Below are 22890 nucleotides of genomic sequence, written 5' to 3' on the forward strand. Positions count from 1 at the left end.
GATGGGATAGTGAATCTTCCATTGCTAACAACCCTGTAAATGCGTTATAATATTAATATGCTTTCCTCGATACAACTATTTTCTAATAATGTTAATATGAACTTGAAACTGCAAATTGATTCATAAAATAGATACCTTAAAACACATATGAAGAGGACAAATAAGGCAGAGGAACTAATCAAGTGATACATACTCATTATTTCTGCAAACGATTTGTAAGTACATAACACCTTGCCTTAAACTGGTATATATAGTTTTGCATATAATTAAGAGGATCAAATTAGTAAAGATCACTTTAAAAAATATGCTGATTTGTAGATTTTGTGTTTTAAATCAAATACTGTTTTATATGGAAAAAGCGGTCTCTCTCTACCACGTAACACGTTAACATCACTATTTTCATATATATAAATTAATAATCTGTTAAAATTGTATCCTTTGCCAACTAATAACATAAAATTTATTGTAGTTTATGTTATTCAATTTTGAACCTACATTAACTTCAACTTGATTGGGTTACACATTGGGAAGCCAGTGCTGCCCACATTGGGTTACACATGGCTAAAAGAGAAGGCTTTACTAAAGTCTGGTTGAGTCTGACTCACTAAACACTATCAATTGTTTGAGTGGATGCATGGATCCTAGCTTGATGACAGCTAACCTAATCAAGGATTGCCAAGATATAATAAATGAGCTGGGAGATTTCAAAATATCACACGTATATTGGGAAGGCAACAAGGTGACAGATCTACTAGAGAATGTGGCGGTGGGATATGTGGAAACTAAATGGTGGAGTAGTAGTGATGCTTTCCCCAAAAATCTGTGCGAGCTAGCCCATGATGATTATTACGTTAATCAATGATCTTTCATCATGATTAGATTGAGTTGATGGGGAAATGACTCTTTTTGGTTTTCCCTAACTGAAGATATAGAAACTTCTCCGGTGACTAGATTTTCTCTTATTATGTGGCCCATTTTTTACTATTGTTTGGAGACTTTTCTAGTGTGGCCCATTTCCTACAACTGGTCGGTGCCTTCTGTAGTGTGTCTCATTTTCTGCTATTCGGTGACTAGGAGCATAATGGGTGGGGACAAGAATAGGCAAGAGCCTTCTACTTGTGAGAAATGGAAGAAAAACAATGATGTGTGGCATGAAATCATTGATGGGGGAATTGTCCCCTTCTTGGATCAACTTCATGGCCCTTCTCCTCTCCTTAATGAGGCCTTTGTCAATGGGTGGAAAAAAAGGAGTCTCAAGGCTTATGGCATTGAGTATCAGATTGATGAAACCCTAGTGGCGATGGTCACTAGTCTGGCAATGACTAGCAAAAGATTTTATAGGGATAAGAAAACAAGGGAGGAGGATTTGATGAGTTTCTTTGACAAAGACAAGGAGCGCTCTAGAGTTACCAAGATGGTTGATGGCAGCTACAATAGGAAAGATCTTATGGCTCCTTGGGATGACATGGCTGAGTTCATCATGAGGTATATTACGCTTGATGGTAGATATGCTAGCATCTTTTCCTATCATTTTACCATTTGAAATAACTTTAGGTATGGTAAAATAATTTTTGTTCCTTTCTATCTGGCCTCCTCTCTTGAAAATAGCCTAGAAAAACATTTGGAGAATCCAAACGACCCTATTCTCCATGAGGGACTTATTGTGCTCATCATGGAGTACGCTAAATCCCTTGAAGTTGTGCCCCCTCTAACTAAGACTAGACAATACACTGATATCTAGGATGTTGCTGACTCAGAAATGGAATTGGAGGAAAGTGAGGTTCCTCTTGATGACCCTAAATATAAACTTATGGATGAAGGGGAGATGATGGTGACCTTTGGCATTTAGCAGCAAGAATCCTCCCAGATGGGTGGCTAGAAAATACAAAACCACTAGCGAACTAATCTCCAATGTTGAGCCCCTCTCTAAAAAGAAGATGCTAGTAGCTAAGTACCATGGTCTAAAAAATTTCAGATCAGGGAATTAAATTGGACATCCCTATCAATGTCCTGAAAGAAAAATAGGGGACCATGGACAAAGAACAGAACAATGGGATACAGAGGTCTGGTAACCTGATGAATCTGGTTATGGAAGCTACCAGAAGATAGGAGAGTTACTGGAAGTGGGTGGAGCACAAAATTGATACCCTTAAAGTTGGGGTTAAAGAGATTATTGATATCTTCACTACTTCCCCTAACACTAGCAAATCTGAGAAACTCATGATTAGGACCCAAAAACTCTCCCAGGATGTCGAGATGATGAAATGCAATCATGAACAAAGAATTGAAAAGGTGGAGCTGTCTATGGCGGAGATTAAGAAAAATCTCAAGAACCTGGTTGACATAAGAAAAGAAGCCATGAACGACAGTATAGAGGTGCCTGAAAAGATCAATGCCTTGGTTGATGATTACAGATCCTACCAAAGTGAACTGATGAAAGATATTGGAGGGGCAGATATGGTTGCTGGAGATAGTAAAACCACTGGTCCTAGTTCCAAAACCAGAAGTAGGAGTAGCCAAAAGGGTACCTTCAGATTCATTATGGAGGAACTGGAGTAAATCAACAAGATTTCCATCTAGAAGAAGAAGGATCTAGTGCTCTCTCTTAATTGAGAGTCTTTCTTTTGTTTTGTCTTGTTTGTCTATGTCCTTTTTGTTTTTGTGACTACTCGGGGGTGTTCCCCTATTTGGATGTTCATTCATGTCTATTTGGTTGATGGTGGTTGTTGTAAAACTTTTGGTTTTGGGTCCATGTAAAACCCATTTATCTTTATCAAAAAATTCAACTTGATCGAGGAGGAGCTATTTTTTGAAAGTAAAAGAAATATTATAAAGAAATTAAGATAAGATTTTCTTCATTATGAAAAAATAATAGAGACTTTCAATTATATTAAAATGTGGAAGGGTTCTACGAACATTTTTTTGATAAATATTATTATGGGAGTGGGAATTTCTATGTATCTATCATTGTAAAACATAACTATTAAGGAACATTAGTGATACATATGATCCCTTATACTAGGTTCTATATTAAGGACCTAAGGATTCAAAGAAAATGAGAATTTTCTAAGCATGATGATGTATACTATTATAGGAAAATACAACATGATAAGTTAGAGATAGTCATCAAAGCATGTTAGCAGATTCATCCTACTATAGACAAATGATAATGATATCCATATATACAATATACGAACTATAAAAGAATATGAAAAAAGGGATAAGGACAAAGATATATGGATGAGACTATAAAAAGAATTGAGAAATGATAAAATAAGGATGATTATATATGGAAGACAAGGTTAATTTAAGTTTATAAGTCATAAAAGTATGCATTGAATGTTGTTTCTAGGATACAAAAATTTGAGGAGAACATCCTCAAATCTAAAAAGAAAGATCATATTACCATTTACATGAATAAGTCTCATCATAAAGATCGATTATATGTAATCGTAAGATCTATACATGATATGCAATCACTATGACTAATTAAAGATCATATAAGCTATATACATGATATGATATATTTAAGAGCATGATAAGTCAGTTTAAGTAGAAAGGTGATCATAAAATGTATACAATTTTGTTGAATAAAATGATCAAAGATCACACAATTTAAAGGAACATACACATAAGGTGATCAATGTGACATATGATAATGATATCATATAAAAAGGTGAAAAAATAAACAAAGAGATAAGACTTGCAATACAAATTCTATGTACTAGAAAATATTGAAGCTAAACAACTTAGATAATATAACTAACAATAATAAAGATAAGAAATAAAGGATTAACAAGAAATAACAAGTGCCATGTAGTGGCGAGTACTTGTCGTCATAGTATTGTACTAAAAATATTTGTTTTAATTTTTAATCATTATAGTTTTGAATCATTGTTGATTTAAAATTATATTAGAATAATTATATTTATGTAATATTAACTACAACTGGTCTTTGGACATGTAGTGTCATGGTTAAAACACTTCATTGGTGAAGCAGCCACTAAGGCTCAAATCCCTACTGGTCCATTGTGCTTGCAAGGCCTTGTGACTTCGTTGGGTTGTTGTGCTCGTGGATTTGAACAAGTGAAGTGTGGGGATGAGGTCCCCCATTTGTGGCCTCACTGGTTCATAGCTCTAGGTCAAAAGAATTCACGTGGAGCTAGAGGGCATGTCGCGCCAGCGTCACTGGTCACGTTAAAAAGTTTACCAAGCATAGTTTTTAAAAAAAAAATATTAACTACAACTCTTATTTTAATAAAATAACATAAATTAGCAATTGTACTTTGGTGTGCAATGGGTATGCTGAAGAGGTGTGGAAGGTCAATTGGGGAAAATTTGGTCTATTTTTTGGATATATTTATGTAGTTCATGAGGTCAATTTGTTTCCATGATGTTGTTTGTATAACAAAGGACTTAATTGTAGGGTGATAGCTTAAAATCTACTACACATCCACTCACAAGGACTCAATCATTACTGAAATGAAACCTTTGAATTGAGAAGATAATCAAATTTTATTAGAAACATACTCATGTTATGTTTTCAATATGGTGAGCATGCGAGAGAGGAGATTAAAAGAGGGGGAGGGGAAAAGAGATGGAGCAACGGAGAGGGGGAGATAAAGATAGAAAGAGAGGAGATGGAGAGGAAGAGACAAAAGAGGAAGAGATAGAGAGATATATAAAGGATGAGGGAGAGTATATATATGGTGATATAGGGTTAGAGAGTTAGAGATATAGAGAAAGGGGAAGAGGGAGAGAGATAGATAAATGAACAAATAAAGATTAATTTTTTAAATCAGTCTATTCTTTTATACTATTTTGAAAATCATAATTTTCTTTTTAATCATTTTAATATATAAAAAAAAAAATTCATAAATTTTTATCATAAATTAATTTTTTCCTTATTTAGTAGAGAAAAATTCACTCTAATATTTATATTATAAAATTTTATAATTATTAAATTGTTATTTTATTAAGTTAGAATTATATTTAATATTACATAAGTATAATTAAAATAATATAATTTCAAAATAACAACAATTTAAAATTATCTAATAGTTAATATTACATAAGTTAAAATAATATAATTTTAAAATAATAACAATTTAAAATTATAGTAATTAGGATTTAGTTTTTAATTATAATACTATAGTACTTGCCATACTCCCACTATTGGCACTTGTAGACACCTAAAAATGTCACATTTCTTGTCATACTAATTATTCCTCTTGTTGATTAAATAGTTCTTTAATTATTTAATTGACTTAATTACCATTCTTCCCAATTAGCCTAATCCACATTTTGACATTCATTACTAAATATTCTTCCTGAATTATTCATCAATTAATTATTCCCCTTTAACATTAGTTGGATAATATTTATTACTTAATTAATTGTAATCTCCATGCTTTAATTAAATAATCTTTTATTATTTAATTAAATTGTTCAATTTCAATTTTATGATAATTGAATATTTTATTCAATTGGCTAATTATGACTTTGAAATGAAAATGAATATCCTTTATTTAATTTTCCAATTCATTATTCATCCATACTTTAGAAAATGGCAACTTTTCAATCATAAATATCTTTGATTTTTAAAATTTGTAATATCTTAATAGTCTTAATTATAAATTCAAAATTGAGATATATTAATCCTCAAAAATTTTCGTTTCATAGTTTCCTCTTTCTTCTTCAATCTTCCCCGAATGGAAACTTTGTTGTGCATGTAATATCAACCGTCTTATCAATCAAAAATCTTTTGAATCTTGACGTTCATCCTCCTCTTCCTGAATCTATAATGGAGCATCCAATCCTCACAAATTTAGAATCAATATTCTTCAAAATAATCATGTCACACTTATGCAAGATTCCCAACGTGATACTAGGGTTGATTCCAAATGTGATACTAGGGCCACACAACATGATTGAACAGAAGAAGCAATGAAAGTTGTCAATGATATTAATGAAGGGGGTTTAGAATAGTTTGTTTATTCTTTTTGTTGATTTGATTGTTCTTTATTTCATTGTCATTACAAAATTGCTTAGCTAGATTAGAGTATTTGGTGATTTGCTCATTTTAAATCTAGCTAATATGTGTAACTTGCCTGTGAAACAACAAATGTTTATAATAACACATAACACATTCCCCCCTCACATTCACATAATAAAATAGATGTAAACAAATATCAAATGATTAACCTAAATTCTTATAAATTATAAAAACAAAAAAACAAAAAATAGTAATGCATATTATACAATTTGGAACTAGCATTAACTTCAACTTGATTGAGGAGGAACTATTTTGAGAAAGTAAAATCAATTATAAAGAAACTAAGATAAGATTTAGTTCATTATGCAAAAATGATAGAAAGTTTCAATCATAATAAAATTGTAGTACCCCTCCTCGAGTGAGCTAGTTAGACTCATATTTCTCTATGGTGTACTTTCAGTGGATACATTGCTTTTATGTGTTATTCAGACTTATTGACATTATTTCATGCTTTATCTAGATATGGGATGCATACTTTATTTACAGTATTTCAGTACTTGTGATTGTAGCATTTATGGATAAATACATGGTACTGACACTTTAGTTTATCTATGCGATGTGTCATGTATATGTTGCGTGTTTGCAAACTTATTGGATGCAAGGGGATGATTTTCCTTTGCTCACTCCGGTGAGATAGGGAATGTTGTGATTCTCCTTCATCGGTGTGTATGTCATGTATTCTATATTTATATATATGTATGTGTGGTTTGATGATGCAGGATAAAGCAGGTACAAGTACCGAGTAGGTACGGGGTATCGTCTCCACCTAGCTTCATAGGTTTGAGTGTGCCTTATTGGTCTGATGGGAGTGGAGGAGATAGTGGTTGACCCTAATTTGAACCCTGTTACACTCTTGTGAGTGTCACCAATTAGTTGTCCTTTATGTGGTTCGGTCTTTGAGTTTTGCTTGGTTGACCTTTTTCAGAGTCTTTGTTTGTGGTTGCTCTGTTTGCATGCACTTGTGAATTGGTTTATTTATTTAGGTTCATAATGTCATTGCATAGTTAGTATATTTAGATTATATATTAATATGTGTTTGTAATTTTGAATTTAATTAATTAAAAGAAGTAATTAAATTTGGTTTGCAATTGCATTATTATAAAAATATGATTCTATTTAAATTTAGTAGGATATGAATTAAATCAATTGTATTTATTGATCTCTAGTTTTAAAAATAGAAATAAAAAAATAAAATAGAATTATATTATTGCCTTATATTCTTTTTGGAAAAAGTTAATTAGTTGGCATGAGAAAAAACAAAGAAAAACAAAGAAAAACAAATTTGATTTTTGCTTGCACATTCGATTTATGTTTTTTTGAAAATTAGGAAAGAAAAGAATTTTCCTTTATTAACAAGTTTAATATTATGTTTTTAAAAATAAGATATTTTCAACCTAAAAGTTTAGGTTACATATATTTTTATTTTTCATTCTTGGGAGTGCACGGGAAGAGGTTGAGAATTTTGGGGAGATAAAAATTATTTTGGAGGCAATATTTGGAGAAAAAAAAACTTTACCAAAGGATTGCTGGTAGGAGAGATTAGCTTGGAACCCAGTTGTAGGACTGAGCTCATCCTAGCTCATCCTAGTGAATCTTCCAGGAAAGCTTCTCAGGTTGGGATCTTTTTCTGGTGTTTCCTTGTCTTCCTAAAATTTATTTAGTTTATTTGTTTGAATCTCCTACCTCTGTTGAGGAAATTCTCATGTATTTGTTGTTCTTTCCTTTATATTTTAGTTCTTGTTTTGTGAAAATCATAGAGGGTTATGCTGGCAAAATTGTGTCAGATTCACCCTTCTCTGTGCATGAATTTTTTCTCTGTGTTATGCATATTGTGTTTCCTAGTAGAAGAGATTAAAAAAAAAAGAATTGGGTAAAGAAAAGAATAGATTATGGAAGATGCATTGATTTTAATCTTTGTGCATTTTAATTCTTTGTTGGAATCTCTGTTAAAAGAAAAAAAAAAAATGTATTTCCTATGCAAATTGAATTCTCTTAATTTCTGTAAAAGTTGGATATTCTTATATTTCTCTGTTGAAAAATTCTCAAAACAAAAAAAGATTAATGGGCCTCTTAAAAATTTTAATCTTTGGGTTTTCAATCCAGGCATTATTAAAAATTTAATTTTTAGAAAAAATTATAGCTGTGCATTTTATTTGACTCTGTTGTCTTAGAGTATGCATAGAGAAAATAATGTCTATGAATTCATTTTAAATGAATTGAAAATTTATTATATATATATATATATATAAACAAAAAAAATTTATCGGGAGGCAGAGCCTGCTACCCCACAGTACCAGTGCTACCGTAAGGTAGCAGCTGCTACCCCATGGTAGCAGTGCTGCCATATGGTAGCACCTGCTACCCTGCAGTAGCACCTGTTACCATTTGGTAGCAGTGCTACCATAAGGTAGCATTTGCTACCTTCGGTAGCAGTAAAGGGGGCAGCGTCATCTTAAAATTTCAATCACTACCTATCTTCCCAGGTAACTTCGAATTTTATATTCAGTTCTTTTTTATAATTTTTTTTATTGTTTAAAAATAATAATAATATAAGAATAAATAATATATATATATATATATATATATATATATATATATATATATATATATATATATATATATATATATATATATATATATATATATATATATATATATATTATTTTTGTTATTTGTTTTATTTTGTTATGTTTTTTGGGAAATAAAAGCTTGGTTAAAATTTTAGAAATAAATGTTTCTTTTTCTTTCTAAAATTAGATTTTTATTTTTATATAATTTCATATGATGTAATTATATAATATTATATTCAATGAATATATATATTAAAATTATATTATATTATTTTATACATAGGTTGTTATTGGAATTAAATTTAGATTATGATTATAGTCAATTAGGGTTTAATTGTAATTTAATCATGACCAAATGATTGGGGGGTTAATTTTAAATGTGGTTTTAATTAACCTTAGTAGAGATGTGATTTAATTGTTTTCCTTATATTAATATAGATGTAATTTCTTTATTTCTGGAAAATCTTTATTGCAAGTATTTATGCTTTTGACTGCTTTAAGAAAAGATTGCCTGTTTTGGATTGTGTGTTAATAGTAATTACAGTCAAGTTTAGATTTCATTGCAATTTTGGTGAGTTATCATTTTATCGTATGTTGTATACCCCCTTAGTCAAGTGTCATTGTTTAAACCCTATGGATATGAGCCATTGTGTGTTATGTTTCCAAATGGTCAATCCTGAGTAGTGGTTGTAAATCCTCCACCTGTGTTATGTCAGGATTAGATATGGTTGTCAATTCACCATAGAGTTCTCGTAGAGAGACCTTTCTTGTTAGTGTCCTAGGAGAGAGAGTGGCTTTCGGGTGGGGGTTGTACCCAAAGAGGATAGAAGGATAACACCTCAAAATTTAGTTAATAAGTGATAACCTAATAATTGACTAGGGGGTGGGTAGTTATAATGTTAATAAATATATTGTACCTCGCACATGGTTGAGTGCTTGTACAAACTCAAGGTGTTGTGAGAAGGCCTGGAATGGCACACTTACCACCTTGTCCTCACAAAAGGTTGGTAAGGTCCACATGATACTTGGATGGAGCCGGGGGTTCAGGAAAGGTTACCAGGATAACCCAAGATGGGGGCCAAGACCTATGGAGACCTACCTAGGGTAACCATCTTAAGCCATGTGATGACACTCTCTCTTCAAGGTCACTAGTATTTTGTGAGTTGAGTCACCTAAGTTATGTAGAGTCATGTGTACTATTGTCCTATTCTTAATGGTTGCTTGAGGGTCTTTTGCTATCTCCTAGCATGGTGGGGTGGTTCCATTATGGGATCACATGGTCAGGTGGTAGTGCCACTTCCCATCGGATATCTTTGTTCTTACCTTCTTGCGAGGATTGGCTTCACTAGTGGTTCTTGGTTCATGACTCTTATTCTAGCTCATGTTCAAGATTATTGTACAATTGTGATCATGTGGTCATTATATTATTAAACTTTGTAACCTTGGCATTGTAACCTATGTACTTGATTAATTCATATGAAGCCATGTAATTTATGGATTGTTGTAAATTGAAATTCAATGGAATGTATGTTATTTTAGTTATCCTTCATCTTATGTGTAAATGAATCATTGGAAGTAAATATATCATAACTCTTAAAACCTATCTATTTGGAATTCAGTTTATGAGTTTGAGTTAATTAATTGTAATTGATTTTCCCTAATTTAGATGGATAATTGGATTAACATTGTGATGTAGTTTTAATTAAAAGTAATCTTTGTTGGTAACCCTTTAGGATGTCATTGTTAGACTTCCACTTGTGTTATTATACATGCAATGTTTTAATGAATGCACTTAATCTTATTAAAACATATTGTTGTACCCTTTAGTTGCCTTGTAGTGTGGTTTTTCCTTTAGGGTTTCTGGCGGGGCATTATATTTGGTATCAGAGCCCATGTTTCAACACTAGGTACTCTGGGATTGTAGTGAGCCCATTTAGTTTGACCTTGTGAGTAGGTCTTTATGTTTGTGCTTCCCTTGCTTACCCTTGCCATTGATCTGAACCATTTTCTCCCTTGTAGTGTCAGGTCATGGCTAGGGGAGCCAGGGGAGGTGGTCTTGTGGGAGGCCATAATAGAGGCAGAGGTGGGGCATGGGGTCAAGGTTCTGACCACCGTAGTCCTTCCCCACCAACCACTCATGTGAGTGTGGAGCAGGAACAATCAGTTCACCAGGACGAGCATGCAAAAGAGCAGGTTCCTGAAAAGGAAGAGATAAGATAGATGTTCCAGGAGATTCTAGCTAGGCTAGGCCCTAGGCCTGAGGGTGAGCAGCCTAGTCATGCTCAAGTTGGGGAATTGCATCATCCAATTCTAGAGGAGAGAGATGTCCCAGAATTAGGGAGGTTCTTGTTGTTCTAGACCCAGCTCCCATGGGTCACATCAGGAACTTGATGAGAACCAACCCTCCCTTCTTTGATGGTCGAGGCATAGGTTTCAAGGTAGTGACTTGGCTGATCAGTTTGGATATGTGTTTCACAATGTTCCCTTATAGTAGCAACACCAGAGTGAGATGTGCCATTCTGCATCTCAATAGCTTTGCTTTGATCTGGTGGAGATTGGAGGAGGAGAAGATCGATGTATGCATCAACACCATTTCTTGGGAGATATTCTTAGAGAGATTCAGGGCACGGTTTCTCTCACCTTAGTGGAGGTAGACTTGGGTAGACGAGTTCTACGCCTTGCGACAGTTTTGTATGTCAGTTGACCAGTTCAAGCATAGATTTTACAAGCTAAAACAATATGCTCGGATTGGTAATGATGAGGCTATGCTTGTGCAACATTTCTTGAGAGGTCTTAATGAGTGTATTAGTGCAGGGGTGAGATTTTTTGAGCTAGCTTCAGTTGAGGTAGCCATGGTGAAAGCTAGATTGGTTGAGCAGAACCTTAGCCAAGCACTAGGTGGTCAGTCAGGTGTGCAGAATGGGAGTGCACCCTTTAGTGGGAATAGAGATCATGTGAAATAGTCCCTATTAGCTGCACCATTTAGGACTCCTCAGGAACCCGCTAAGGGTGGACAGCAGCAATAGCCACCAAGACTGAAATAGTTCTAGGGCCAGCAAGGTGGCAATTCTTAGAATAGGAGAAATAAGAATTGGCAGAGGAACACATAGGGTCCTCTAGGGTAGTCCTCTTAGGGTGTATCTTAGGCCCCTAGCCGAGGAAGCTTCTAGTAGTCCAGTGGGTCAACTGGAGGTAGAGGACCCGGTAGAGGAGCTTGCTTCTCTTGTGGGTAGTTTGGCCATTTAGCCATGCAGTGTCCTCAGCACTACCACTAGATGGGAAGTCAAAGGCTAGCAGCATCAGAGCTGATAGTAGGGGATGCTGGTAGATCCCATAGATTGTTTGTAGTTGTGGATGATTGCTAGGTTGATCATCAAGGGACTATTATTGAGACCACAAGTGTGTTGTGTGATATCCCTATCTCAGTGCTTTTTGACTCTAGTGCTTCAGATTCCTTTATTTCTTCATCCATTATGGAGCAGTGTGGACTCACGTCTGCTAAGCAAGCAGATAGGTGGAAAGTAGAGTTAGCTACCGAGGTGCAAGTGTCTGTAGATGCTTATGTTCCTAGTTGTGAGTTGGACCTAGGACCCTTTGTTACTTCTATTGATCTTCAAGTCATTCCTTTGGGTTCTTATGGAGTAGTGGTTGGGATAGATTGGATATCTTCTCACAGTGCTCATGTAGACTGTCATCAAAAGATAGTTGAGTGTTTAGATGACCATGGTAGGAAAGTGGGGATCGTTGGAGTTCAGAGATCGGTATCCTTATGTATAATTTTTGCTATGCAACTTATGTAGTGTATGCTTCAAGGGTGTTAGCTATTTGCATTTGCACTTGAGGATGTGGATGAGGAAGAGAGTCGAGAAATTGCTCTTAATGGTCACCCTATTCTTCAAGAGTATGCTTATGTGTTTCCATTGGATATTCCTGATATGCCTCCGAAGTGAGACATAGACTTTCGCATTGACTTGGTTCCTGGTGCGGAACCTATTTTGAGAGCTCCATATCAGATGACTACTCAGGAGTTGAGTGAGTTCAAGTTGCAGATGGAGGAATTGTTGGCCAAGGGATTCATTCATCCTAGTGTTTCTCCTTGGGGTGCACCTACTATCTTCGTCAAGAAGAAGGATGGATCTCTTCAGTTATGCATTGATTACCAATAGTTGAATAAGCTAACCATCCATAATCGATATCCATTACCTCGTATAGATGATCTTTTAGATTAGGTGAAGGAAGCCAAGGTGTTCTCTAAGACTGATCTAAAATTTAGTATCATTAGTTGCGCATTCATGATGCAGATATTCATAAGATAGTGTTTCATACTCATTATGGTCACTATGAGTTCACAGTGGTGCCATTTGGGTTGACAAACACGCCTTCAGTCTTCATGTGCCTCATGAATGGGGTTTTTTGTACATACCTGGATCATTTTGTCCTTGTGTTCTTTGATGACATATTGATTTATTCTAGATCTATGGAAGAACATGAGAGTCACTTACGACAAGTACTGTAGTGCTTGAGGGAGAATCAGCTTTATGCTAATTTGGCGAAATGTGGTTTCTTCCAAATTGAGGTGAACTATCTTGGTCATCTAGTTTTAGGAGAAGGTATATCCATGGATCCTTCAAAGATCCAAGCCATTTTTGATTGGCCAATGGTGACCAATGTTTCAAAGATTCAGAGTTTTATGGGTTTGGTCAGATATTACCGTTGCTTTGTTCAAGGCATTTTCCGGATAGGTCACCCGATTACTTCTCTCAAGAGGAAAGGGAAGAAGTTTGTTTTATCAAAGTAGTGCAAGTCAACTTTTTGTACCTTGAAGGAACCCCTTGTTAGTGCTTCGATTTTGGCAATCCTTGATCCATCTCGAGATTTTATGGTATGCACAGATGACTCCTTATAAGGTATAGGTGTAGTGCTTATGCAGGAGGGATGTGTGGTGGCCTATGAGTCTCGCAAACTCAAGGACCAAGAGTTGAACTATCTAGTTCATGATTTGGAGTTGGTAGCGGTAGTGCATGCATTGGTTAGATGGCAAGATTTTCTATTAGGGCATCGGTTTGAGCTCCACACTGATCACCACAGTCTGCAGTATATCTTCATGTGGCCAAACTTGAATGCTCGATAGCGAAGATGGATGGAATTCCTTTGTGAGTATGATTTTGAGGTTTATATTTAGGGGAAGGAGAATGTAGTGGCTGATGCTTTGAGCCATAGGTGGCATGTAGTTTCAGCATTGTCCCTTGGGGTGGACTTGAGAGAGAAAACTCTTGGAGTTCTTCCTCAGGATACTATGTATCAAGATGTTAGATCCATGTTGGAGTCTAGAAGGCCCTTGGAGGGTAGGTTTGCTACTTATACTCTTGAGGAAGATGGTCTTCTTTGTCATCTTGGTTAGATCTATGTACCTCCTTTGGAGGGTCTTCATATTTTGATCATGACCAAGGCTCATCATGCATCTTATTCGGCACATCTAGGTGTCAAAAAGATGCACATAGATCTTAAATAGATCTATCATTGGGCCGGCATGGAATGTGACATTGCTGATTTCATTTTGAGATGTTTAGAATGTGAGCGGGTGAAGGCAGAGCACCAGCACCTAGTAGGGCTTTTACAACCTAATTTAGTATTGGATTGGAATTGGGACATCATTTCCATGGACTTCATTGTTCGATTGCCTATCTCTTCGCATTGACATGATGCCATCATGATCATTGTTGATAGATTGACCAAGGTTGCTCACTTTGTTCCTATTCGAGCATCCTATATGGTAGTAGCAGTGGCATGTGTCTTCTTGGAAGATGTAGTGAGATTGCATGGGATACCAAGGAAGATAATTTTCAATAGAGATCTTATCTTTACCTTAGCATTGTGGACCTCACTTCAGCATGCTTTGGGGACATAGTTGAAATTTAGTTCATCTTATCACCCAGAGACTGATGGTCAGACCGAGTGTGTGAATCAGGTTTTGGAGGACATGCTTCACATATACGTGATGGACCAGTAGTTGCATTGGGAGGATTATATCTATCTAGTGGAGTTTACTTATAACAATGGATATCATAGCTCCATAGGTATGTCTCCTTTCCAGGAACTATATGGTCATCCTTGCCATACTCCTTTGAGTTGGGATTGACTAGAGGAGAGCATGCTTATAGGACCAGATATTCTTTAAGAGATGGAGCAGCAAGTTGAGTGGATTCGTGAGCATTTGGTAGCTGCACAGGATAGGCAAAAGAAGTATGCAGATGCTCATAGGGTAGATTGTCAGTTTTCTATTGGTAACCATGTATTTTGAGAGTGCATCCATAGAAGAGTCTGATCTCTTATGGAAAGGGTTCTAAGTTGGTGCCTTGTTTTGTTGGCCCTTTTGAGATCCTTGAGAGGATAGGACCTATTGCCTACCATCTTTCCTTGCCACTGAGTCTATCCCACATCCATGATGTCTTTCATGTTTTAGTTCTTCAACCTTATCACCTTGATGTGACACATGTTCTTGATTGGAACTCTTTGCAGGTCGAGGATGGGCAGCATTCTATGGATCCTGTGTGAATTCTTCAGTGTCAGGACTTGACCCTCAAGGGTCATACCATCGACTAGGTAAGGGTCCTATGGGACCCAAATGATGAGACCTTGGTGACTTGGGAGGATGCATCGAAGATGAGAGAGCTTTACTCTTATCTGTTTTAGGCTTCCAGGAGTAAGCCTAGTTTTAGGGGGTAGGATGTAGTACCCCTCCTCGAGTGAGCTATTTAGACTCATATTTCTCTATGGTGTTCTTTTAGTGGATACATTTCTTTTATGTGTTAATCAAACATTGACATTATTTCATGCTTTATCTAGATATGGGATGCATACTTTATTTACTGTATTTCAGTACTTGTGATTGTAGCATTTATGGATTATTACATGGTACTGACACTTTACTTTATCTATGTGATGTGTCATGTATATGTTGTGTGTTTGCAAATGTATTGGATGCAAGGGGATGAATTTCCTTCACTCACTCCAGTGAGATAGGGAACCTCATTTCTCCTTCATTAGTGTGTATGTCGTGTATTCTATATTTATATATATGCATGTGTGGTTTGATGATGTAGGATATTGCAAGTACAAGTACTGGGTAGGTATGAGGTATCATCTCCACCTGGCTTCACAGGTCTGAGCACACCTTATTTGTTTGATGGGAGTGGAGGAGATAGTGGTTGACCCTAATTTGAAACCTATTACACTCTTGTGAGTGTCACCAGTCAGTTGTCCTTTCTATGGTTCGGTCTTCGAGTTGTTCTTGGTTGACCTTTTCTAGAGTCTTTGTTTGGGGTTGCTCTATTTACGTGCACTTGTGGATTGGTTTCTTTATTTAGGTTCATAAGATCATTGCATAGTTAGTATATTTAAATTATATATTAATATGCATTTGTAATATTGAATTTAATTAATTAAAAGAAGTAATTAAATTTGGTTTGCAATTGCATTATTATAAAAATATGATTGTATTTAAATTTAGTAGGATATGAATTAAATCAATTGTATTTATTGATCTCTAGTTTTAAAAATAGAAATAAAAAAATAAAATAGAATTATATTATCACCTTATATTCTTTCTAAAATTAGATTTTTATTTTTATATAATTTAATATGATGTAATTATATAATATTATGTTCGATGAATATATATATATACATATTAAAATTATATTATATTATTTTATACATAGGTTTTTATTGGAATTAAATTTAGATTATGGTTATAGTCAATTCAGCTTTAATTGTAATTTAATCATTAGCAAATGATTGGGGGGGTTAATTTTAAATGTGGTTTTAATTAACCATAGTAGACATGTGATTTCATTGTTTTCCTTATATTAATATAGATGTACTTTCTTTATTTATGGAAAATCTTTATTGCAAGTATTTATGTTTTTGACTGCTTTAAGAAAAGATTGCCTGTTTTGGATCACGTGTTAATAGTAATTGCACTCAAGTTTATATTTCATTGCAATTTTGGTGAGTTATCATTTTTTGTATGTTTTATACCCCCTTAGTCAGGTGTCATTGTTTAAACCATGTGGATATGAGTTATTGTGTGTTATGTTTCCAAATGGTCAATCCTGAGTAATGGTTGTAAATCATCCACCTGTGTTATGTCAGGATTAGATATGGTTGTTAGTTCACCATAGAGTTCTCATAGAGAGACCTTTCCTGTTAGTGTCCTAGGAGAGATAGTGGTTTTTGGGTGGGTGCCGCACCCAAAGAGGATAGAAGGATAACCCCTCGAAAGTCAGTTAATAAGTGATAACCTAATAATTGATTAGGGGTTGGGTAGTTATAATGTTAATAAAGATATTGTACCTCGCACATGGTTGAGTGCTTGTATAGACTCAAGGTGGTGTGAGAAGGTCTGGAATGGCACACTTACCACCTTGTCCTCACAAAAGGTTGGTAAGGTCCACATGATACTTGGATGGAGCCGGGGGTTCAGGAAAGGTTACCAGGATAACCTAGGATGGGGGCCAGGACGTATGGAGACCTACCTAGGGTAACCATCTTAAGCCATGTGATGACACTCTTTCTTTAGGGTCACTAGTATTTTGTGAGTTGAGTCACCTGAGTTCTACGAAGTGATGTGTACTATTGTCCTTGTCTTAATGCTTGCTTGAGGGTCTTCTGCTATCTCCTAGCATGGTGGGGTGGTTCCATTATGGGATCACATGGTTAGGTGGTAGTGCCACTTCCCATTGGATATCTTTGTTCTTACCTTCTTGTGAGGATCGGCTTCGCTGGTGGTTCTTGGTTCATGAATCTTGCTTCAGCTCATGTTTGAGATTATTGTACAGTTGTGACCATGTGGTCATTGTATTATTAAACTTTGTAACTTTGGTATTGTAACCTATGTACTTTATTAATTCATATGAAGCCATGTAATTTATGGATTTTTGTAAATTGAAATACAATGGAATGTATGTTATTTCAGTTATCCTTCATCTTATGTGTAAATGAATCATTGGCAGTAAATATATTATAACTCTTGAAACCTATCTATTTGGAATTCAATTTATGAGTTTGAGTTAATTAATCGTAATTGATTTTCCCTAATTTAGATGGATAATTGGATTAACATTGTGATGTAGTTTTAATTCAAAGTAATCTTCATTGGTAACCCTTTAGGATGTCATTGTTAGACTTCTGCTTGTGTTATTATACAGGCAATGTTTTAATGAATGCACTTAATCTTTAAAAAAAAAGTTGTTGTACACTTTAGTTGCCTTGTAATGTTGTTTTTCCTTTAGGGTTTCTGGCGGGGCATTACAAAAATGTGGAAGGGTTCTATAAATATTTTTTAAGTGGGTCTTACTATGTATCTATCATTGTACAAGAAAACTATTAAGAAAAATTCTTTAGTGATACATATGACCCCTTTAGATACATTGTATATTAAGGACCCAAGGAGTGAAAGGAAAGGAAAAATTTGTAAGCATAATAACATATTGTATTATAGAAAAATAAAATATGATAAGCTAGACATAGTCATCAAAGCATGTTAAAGGACTCACCCTACAATAGAAAAACAATAAGGATATTCATATATGATAGATATTAAATATAGAAGAATATAAAAAAAACATAAGAATAGAGGTATATGAATAAGATTACAAAAAACATTTAGAAAAAATTAACAAGGATGAGTATATAGGGAAGATAGGATAATTTAAATTTATAAATCATGAATGTATGTATTGAATGTTGTTTGTGGGGTACACAAATTATAGGAGAACATCCTAAAATGTAAAAAGAAAGATCATATTACCATGTACACAAATAAGTTTCATTATATGGATCATAATTTGTAATCTTAAGATCTATACATAATGAGAAACTTGCCTATAAAAAAAGGATATCTAGTCACTATAACCAGTTAAAGATCATATAATATACATGATGTGATATATTTAAGAGAATGATAAGTTAATTTAAGTAGAAAGGTGATCATAAAATGTAAATAATGTTGTTGAGGAAAATGGTGAATCGAAACTATAATAAGATCACATAACCTATAGAAACATACACATAAGGTGATCAATGTGACATATGATAATAGTATCATATAAAAAGGTGAAAAAGCATATGAATAAACTATCCCATTCTTCAATCCATCATGGAAAATAATAGAGATCATCAATATCGAGAAAGGTAACATCATCCTTTTCAATGACATTATTTTCATTTTCAATCACATTAGTTTCTTCTTGATTGAAATTTATTCTTTTTGAATAATTAATTCCATTAAGTAGAATTACATGAATTTTCCTACAAACCCAAATTTTAGTCTTTGGCAATCCTTAAACACAAAAGACTTGTTTTTTAGAAAAATATCATTTTTTTTTTATTTGGTAGAAGAAATGACTATATTTAATATCTTGATTTCTTCACATATTTAATTTTATAATTCCTTTTGTTCTTCTAATATCCTTGATGAATCTAATATGAATATATTTCTCGCACTTGTATGGTAGATGCTTCAGAGCTGGGATATAAGAACCTAATGCATAGTGAATAAGTTGCACTATAATAGGATTATATGAATCTCATGAATTTTTTACAAAGTAGAAGTTGACTTTGAAATAATATTACGTTTATTTACAAAGAGTTATTCTCAAGTACAAAACATCAATTGTGGAAGGGCTAGATCTATAATTTCTTCTTTACCCATGTATCTTGTACCCTCACTAGGCACATGACCTAATCAATTCTTAAAGCAAGAACATTATCATTTTTTTATTCCAACGAATATATTATCTCACCAAAAAATAATTTTAAATTATAGAAAACCTTCTAAGTATACCATGAAGAATTGTTTAAATAATTTTTTTTAAAGTCATACCAAGTGCAAATAATATTATAAGGATCAATTAATGTTTCAATATTTATGAATCATTTGTTGTTATGATTTGACCTCATTTATTCATGAATTAATTTTTTTAATTAACAATTATTTTTTTATTTCATCATCTTTCTACATCTATATTGACATATATAAATCTCAAGTTAATGAACCAACATGTGTATAGTACAATTAAATATATATAAGAACAAGGAATTATATGGCATAGATATGTAGTTCCTCAAATGTGTAACTTGCATATGTAACATAGACAACCATTAAATTTGAATCAATAATACATTAGTTATATCTGTCCGAATGTATAAATGTTTACCTTTAATTACTTAAGAGATAAGAGTTACCACTACCTATATTGTAATTGATACATGGTTCCTATAAGGATAAAATAAATAATATGATCATGATTTATCGCACAACATGAAATAGACCTTAATGATAATTTAATTGAAATATATTCATCTCAAAATATCATCATAAGGGTAGGATATTATGAAGATGAATATTATGTACACAAGCCTCTATATTTTATGTGTATGAGAATCATAATACTAATAATCCATAATATATTCATCAACAACTATTTTATCAATAGGAATCTTGTTATAAGATGTAGAATAATAATATGAAGTCTATATTTATGTGAATTAAAGATCAAAGCAACTTGACCTCAATATTCTTTAAGTGAATTGACATTCCTTTAATAGAAGATAAAATATTAATGTGAATACTCATTATTTTAGCTAAGATAGGTTGTTTGTAATATCTACTATGAATAAGCTTTCTAAGTTTTTCTTTTGTGCATGGCATTACATGCTCATATCCTAGATAGCAATTTTTATTATAGATGGCCCATCATCTTTCTATATGTTTCTGCATCTTTGAAATGTGCGGAAAAGTGGCCATTATGCTAGAATAAATGTAAAGTAAGGTATCAATTCCTATCATAACATTGCAACACAAATAATCTTAGCTACTATTTGCAAAGGAGAGATAGGCACTACGATTTTACTCCTTTCCTATGAAATATTGTGATAGTGAGGTGTGGGTAGGTAAAATATTTTACTATTGATAAAATGAACAAATTTTATATAATATATTAAAAGTAGAGCATGAGAAACATAAATAGAAAGGCATATTTGGAATGAGGATGTAGTACCCTTACCCTAATCAATTTCTAATCTTGGTTTGACCTTGGTTAGTTTATCATGTTATAATGTTATAGTCAAATGTTTTGAATTTTGTACGTACCTATTAATGTGGTTTTCACACTAATTCATATGAAAGTTTATTAGTTCTCCTAGTTTGTGTTATTAATCATGGGCTAACACTTTCATTGAGTATATATGTATGCATGTATGACTCTTGGTTGCAGGATATTCCAAGTATAGTACCACATGGGTGCGAGGTTCCTCTTTGCTTGGATTCAGAGGTTCCAGTGTACCTCTTTGTTCCTTAGAGAATTGGATTAGGTGGTCGTAAGACCCTCATTTGACCATAGTCGTGCTCAGGTGAGAGTCATCAGTCATCCATCGGTATCTCCTTGGGTGGGGTATGTAGGTCATCTGTCTATTTGGCTTTCTTGGGTTGTGTGCTTTGTGTGTGGTTAAATTGAGTATTTAATCCTTAGTATTTAATTTGATTAGGTGTTTATTTTTGAATTGTAATTAAGGGACTAAATAAAATAAGTTCCCTTTTATGCGATGAATCGTTAATTAGAATTTCTCAATGCAATTTGGTAGCAAATTTGTGGGCAATGGGAGAGATTTTTGGAGAGATATTTTTTGGAAAATATTTCTGGGAGAGAATATTTTTGGATGGGGAAAATTAGTGGGCATTGGGAGGAAGAAGGATTTCTAGAGCTTCCAGGTTGGGCTCTCCTTCAAATCTCTTCTAGAATTGTTGAATTAGGTAGGTCTCTAGTTTATTTCGTGGTTTCTTTGTTTAAAGAAATTGTTTGGAATTTTGTAGCAATCTTGTTGTGAAGGTTAAAAATCTCATTTATTTGGGGAAATCAAAGAGTTATAGTTTAATCTCCAACTCACACACTCCTTGTTTTCTATCCAAACCTCCATATTTAATTTGAGTTCCTCAGATTGATTTTAAAACAAAAACAAAGTTCCTCAGACTCAACATTGGGGTTTGGCTGTTCTTGATGAAGTTTTGTTTAAAAGTCCATTGAATGTTTTCTGATTAAGTTCTAAATCAAAAATTAGTTTGGGGTTGGGTAGATTGATTGAATCAATTTGTGAAATATGATTCTTTGCCCAAATATGATTTTGGATGAATAAAAAAATTACTATTGTGGATTTGGTTATTCAAAAAAAAAAATTGTTTGTCTCTGTATGAGACTATGTAATAAAAAATATTGGGGTTCTTTCATTTTTTTTTGAAAAAGGGTTTTAAAAAAAATAAATATATAAAATAAGAAATTAATTTTTTTCTAGTTTTGGAGGGGCGGGGGAGTTGAGCCTCGACCCATCCCCCACCCTTGGACCATAGCCTTGTCTGTAACCACACTATCACCACAGAGGCTTGCAACCACACTGTGCCCGCAGAAGCCTGCATACACAGTGTGGCCACAGGGCTGCAGATTGGGCAACCACCACTCCCATGATGGGATGTGGGGCCTGAAGCTTATGTTTCTTTTATATTATTTTTTTAATTTTTTATAAAATTAAAATAAAATTAATAGTTTTTTTATTATTAATTATTATTTAATATATATTTTATTAATTGAGGTTAAAATATATATTAATTAATATTTAATTTGTAATTTTCTTTATGTATGCATGAAGTATCTTATTTGGGGAAAAGGATAAAATAATGTATTATTTGGAAACATTGGAAATTAAATAATGTATCGTTTGTAAAATTGACAAGTAAATGATATTTTCATTTAGTAAAATAAATTGTTTAATTTATATTTCTCTCTGTATTGGGAAATAGGCAAAATTTTACTATTGCAATCATGGTATTGAATTTATCATGTATGTTGATTTTCTATTATTGTATTTTGAAAAAATTAGATCCTTTAGAAAACTAGATCAATTATTGTGTGAAAAAAATAGGAAAGAAGATTGTCTTTTGCAATCTATGAATATGCAAGTTTAATTTTTTGTATTCGCATTTGCTAAAGTAATGGCAAGACTTATAATTGTTTTTTGGACCCTGTCGTATGGTTGATTTGGGTACCTTTTTATGTCCTTGATCACAAGTTTTGATTGTTATCTTGTGATGGTGTTGTAACCGGTCACGTCCTTTATGCGGGTGTTGAATGTTGATTTGTGGTTAACCATAGTTGGTCAGGTCTCTAGTTAGAGTACCGTTAATCAGTGAACCTCATATGAAGTCTTGTTTGA

The sequence above is a fragment of the Cryptomeria japonica genome, chromosome 10 (genome assembly GCF_030272615.1).
Source record: "Cryptomeria japonica chromosome 10, Sugi_1.0, whole genome shotgun sequence".
NCBI lineage: Eukaryota > Viridiplantae > Streptophyta > Pinopsida > Cupressales > Cupressaceae > Cryptomeria > Cryptomeria japonica.